Below are 5,133 nucleotides of genomic sequence, written 5' to 3'. Positions count from 1 at the left end.
CGGTCCCAAGCATTTCTGTTAAGGGATATTCAACCTACATCAGTTTTCCTGTTTGTTTCCTTTGACTTCTCTTCCACGCTGCTGGTTTCATGATACGTCTGGTGAGTCCTCCCTGTCTGTTATGGAAAGAATTCTGTGATCGGTGTGGATTTCCTATGCTTCTGTGTAGGAAGGTCTGTTTCCTGGGGATAGGTGGAAGAAGGCGGTTTGTCCAGGGCTTACTGATAAGATTTCTCTCTAGATCGCTTCTTGGTCTTTTGGCTAAGATCATGTGTAGAATCTGTTCTTACCAGTTTAATATGCTGATATATCCTCTATCTGAGGACAATACAGTAAATGGATTTTTTGAGCAGGGAGATGGAATAGGAGCTTGCTCCATCGACTGCACACATCCACCTGGTATTGCAGTGCCTCCAGGAATGGTGTAACCCTCGGGGGATATTTAAAAAAAAAAAGATTTCCATCTAGATAGGCTGCAGATGCTGCGGGTGCTCAAACGAGGAGAGCTCTGCTGCAAGGCGCCGCATGCCAGAAGCCTTGGCTTTCTCCAGCCACTCGACTTTTTGCTAGAGAAGAATTCCCTGGTTTGTCTGCACTTTTTCCCTCTCCCTGGGAATAAATGAGACTGTGCACTGTTTCTTCACAAGGGGGTAGAAAGAGGACTGAACTGTCAGGGGGCTTCCATACGTAGGACTTTAATTCGATTTCCCGTTTTCAGTATAATTTCTCACTCTTGCTTTCCACTTTACATGCCAGTGTCAGACACAGACTTTTTTTATTTTTTATTTTTATTTTATTATTATTTTTTTTTTCAGGTGGGGTCTCACTCTGTCAAGTAGGCTGGAGTGCAGTGGCACAATCTTGGGTCGCTGCAACCTCTGCCTCCCAGGTTCAAGCGATTCTCCTGCCTCAGCCTCCTGGGTGGCTGGGATGACAGGCATGCGCCACCAAGCCCAACTAATTTTTGTATTTTTAGTAGAGACAGAGTTTCACCATGTTGGCCAGGCTGGTGTCAAACTCCAGGCCTCAAGTGATCCGCCTGCCTCGGTCTCCCGAAGTGCTGGGATTATAGGCATTAGCCACCATGCCCGACCTAAATTACATATTTGATAAGGAATTAATATCAAAAATACATGGAGAACTCCTGAAACTCAACAATATCGTAAGAAACAACCAAATTCAAAAATAAGCAAAGGACATTTCTTCGAAGAGGATATACGAATGGCAAATAAGCATTTGGAAAGATACTCAACATCATTAATCATCAGGGAAATGCAAATCAAAACCACAATGAGACTCTATTCCCACTAGTATGGCCATATTTTAAAAAATAAAAAGGAAAATAACAAATATTGGTGAGGAAGTGGAGAAATTGGAACTCTCATATAGTGCTGGTGGGAATGTAAAATGATGAAGCTGGTGTGGGAAACAGTTTGGCAATTTGGCCGGAAGTAAAACATGGGATTACCACATTACCTGACAATTTCACTCATAGCTATATACCCAATAGAATTAAACACAGTTACATAAATATGTATACACAAGTGTTCATAGCAGCACTATTCACAATAGCCAAAAGATAGAACCAACCCAAATGTACATCAACTGATGAATGGATAAACAAAACGTGGCATATACACACAATGGAATACTATCCGGCCATGAAAAGGAATGAAGTACTGATACCTGCTACCATGTGGATGAGCCTCAAAAACAGTGTGCCTACTTACAAAGGTCAGACATAGAAGGTCACATATTATATAATTCTATTTATATAAAATATCTTCATGAATGGGTAAATTCATGAAGACAGATTGATGGTTGCCAGGGACTAGAGGGAGGGGAGAATGCGGAGTGACTGTTTAATGGGCATGGGTTTGTTTTTGAGAGGAGAGTCATGAAAATGTTTTGGAACTTGAAAGAAGTGGTGGTTGCATAACATTGTAACGTGCTAAATGCCACTAAATTATGTACTTTAAAAAAATGGTTGACTTACGTTATATGCATTTCACCTCCGTAAAACAATAAAGGAGCTTAAAAGAAAAAAAGATGTCAACCAAGGCTGCAGTAGTCTGATGCATCGCTTGGGCCTGGAGGATGCAATTTCAGTGTGGCTCACTCACATGGCTCTTGGCAGGAGGCTTCAGTTCCTTGCTGGGTGTTGGCAGGATGCTCAGTACATTGCCATGTCTGCCTCTCAATAGGGTGCAGGGCTGTGTGAGTGGACTAATTACATATTATTTGCGTTTCCCGGAGATAATAAGGGAAAAAGAGAAGGAGCAAAGAGAAAGCCACAATGCGTTTTGTGACCTACCCTTGGGATCCTAACACTGCCAGTTCCACTGCATTCTTTTCATTAGACATAAGCCACTAAGTTCAGCCCACAATCAAGAGGACAGTTAGGATTCATAGTTTAAAGGGAGCAGTATCAAAGTATTCGTGGTTATTTGTGAAATCACCACAATTTCTTTTTATATGTTCTTGGGTTTCATTTGCTAATATTTTGTTAAGGATTTTGCATCTGTGTTCATGAGAGCTATTTGTTCAGTCTTCTTTTCTTTTTTTTTGAGACAGAGTCTTGCTCTGTCATCCAGGCTGGAGTGCAGAGCCATGCTCTCAGCTCACTGCAACCTCCACTTCCCGGGTTCAACATGATTCTCATGCCTCAGCCTCCCAAGTAGCTGAAATTATAGGCATGTGCCACCACGCCCAGCTAATTTTTTAAATTTTATTATTTTTGTATTTTTAGTAGAGATGAGACATGGTTTTGCCATGTTGGCCAGATTGGTTTCAAATTTCTGGCCTCAAGTGATCCAACCACCTTGACCTCCCAAAGTCCTGTAATTGCAGGCATGAGCCACTGCACCTGGCCCATAGTCTTCTTTTCTTATGATGTCTTTAGCTTTGGTATCAGGGTAATACTGGCTTAATAAAAAGAGTTGGAAATTGTTCTTTACCTTTCTGGAACACTTATTTATAGAATTTGTGTTGGATTGTACTAGTCTGTTCATTTTCATTAAATGTTTGATAGAATTTACCAGGGAATTCATCAAAGGAATTCCAGGGAAAAAATCTGGGCCTGGGATTTCCTTGTGAGAAGATTTTAAATTAGTAATCCGAATGGATAAAAATTACTAACAATAGCTGATGTTAACACATTCAGATTTTATGCTATTTTGAGTCAGTTTTAGTAGTTTCCTGGCTAGGAATTTGGTTCATCTAACTTGTTTAATTTATTGACATAAAGTTGTAATAGTCCTTTTTAATTCTTATGATTTCTGTTGGGCATGTAGTGATGTATCCTCCTTCATCTTGATTATTTTGGAAGTTTATATCTTCATTCTCTTTTTCTTGTCAATCTAGCTAAACATTTAACAATTTTGTTGACTTTTCAAATAACCAAATTTTTATGTTTCATTGATTTTTCTATTGTTTTTATTTTCTGTTTTATTGATTTTGGCTCTGGTGCAATCTCAGCTCACCGCAATCTCCGCCTCCAGGGCTCAAGTGATTCTCCTACCTCAGCCACGTGAGGAGCTGGGACTACAGGCGTGCACCACCACACCCTGCCTCAGCCACATGAGGAGGTGGGACTACAGGCATGCACCACCACACCCAGCTAATTTTTGTATTTTTAGTAGAGATGGGGTTTTACCATGTTGGCCAGGATGGTCTCGATTGCTTGACCTCATGATCCGCCTGCCTCGGCCTCCAAAACTGCTGGAATTACAGGTGTGAGCCACTGTGCCCAGCTGCTCTGATCTTTACTAGTTTCTCTTTCCATTTAGTGTGGGTTCGATTTGTTCTTCTTTTCCTGGGTTCCTGAAGTGGAAGCATAGGTAATTGATTTGAGACCTTTTTTCTTTTAAAATATAGGTGTTTAGTGCTATAAGCACTCCTCTAAGCATTATTTTAGCGCCATTCCATTTGTTTTGACATGTTGTGTTTTAATTTTCTTTCAGTTTCAATATTTTTCTAATTTCCCTTGTGATTTCTTCTTTAATCTATGGGTTATTTAGAAGTGTGTTATTTAATTTCCAAATCTTTGGATATTTCCAAGATTTCTCTATGTTATTGATTTCTACCATATTGTGATGGAAGAAGTAAGTTTACTGTAACAATCCAATTTAAAATAATGTAAATAAACTGAACTGGTGTTTCCTGAAGTTTTTTTTTTTAACTTTTATTTTAGGTTTGGGGGTACATGTGAAGGTTACATAGGTAAGCACGTGTCATGGTTGTTTGTTGTACACATTATTTCATTACCCAGGTATTAAGCCCAGTACCCAATAGTTATCTTTTCTGCTCCTCTCCCTCGTCCCACCCTCCCCCATCAAATAGACTCCTGCCTGTTGTTTCCTCCTTTGTGTTCATAAGTCCTTATCATTTAGCTCCCATCCTAAAGTTTAATGTGCACATAAACACCTAGGCATCTTGTTAAAATGCAGTTGTTGACTCAGCAAGTCTGGGATGAGGCCCGAGAATCTGCATTTCTTTCTTTCTTTCTTTCTTTTTTTCAGACGGAGTTTCACTCTTTTTGCCCAGGCTGGAGTGCAATGGCGCAATCTCGGCTCATCTAACAAGCTCTCAACTGCTGCTGGTCCTGGGAGCATACTGAGTAGCAAGATTTAAAGATGATGATAATTTTCAAAATACATAGTATTTAATTTCTTAACTCCATTTGTCTTGTGATCATTTCCAATTTATTCTTTTTAGTAATTATTACTACACATAAGAGTGTCTATTATTGGCCGGGCGCGGTAGCTCACGCCTGTAATCCCAGCACTTTGGGAGGCCGAGGCGGGCAGACCACCTGAGGTCGGGAGTTCGAGATCAGCCTGACTAACATGAAGAAACCCCGTCTCTAGTAAAAATGCAAAAAAATTAGCCGGACATGGTGGTGCATTCCTGTAATTCTAGCTACTTGGGAGGCTGAGGCAGGAGAATTGCTTGAACCCAGGAGGCGGAGGTTGCGGTGAGTTAAGATCATGCCATTGCACTCCAGCCTGGGCAACAAGAGCAAAACTCTGTCTTTTTGTTAAAAACAAAACAAAAAAAAGAGTGTTTATTATTATAGTGCATTATAGTTTTGAGAGATATTTTTTATGCTTTATCCCACTCATTTTTCACAAC

General features: G+C 40.2%; 1 non-coding gene across 1 annotated transcript; it reads left to right on the top strand.

Annotated features, from left to right (window-relative positions):
- Positions 1–241: 241 nt before the first annotated feature.
- Positions 242–433, top strand: LOC126929954 (U2 spliceosomal RNA). Its single transcript, XR_007717384.1, has one exon. It is a non-coding gene; the product is annotated as a U2 spliceosomal RNA (small nuclear RNA).
- The last annotated feature ends 4,700 nt before the right edge of the window (positions 434–5,133 follow it).

Source organism: Macaca thibetana, chromosome 10 (assembly GCF_024542745.1).
Source record: "Macaca thibetana thibetana isolate TM-01 chromosome 10, ASM2454274v1, whole genome shotgun sequence".
In the NCBI taxonomy this organism is placed as follows: Eukaryota; Metazoa; Chordata; class Mammalia; order Primates; family Cercopithecidae; genus Macaca; species Macaca thibetana.
The sequence above is the reverse complement of the archived record's forward strand: the minus strand, read 5'-3'. Positions and strand labels throughout refer to the sequence as shown.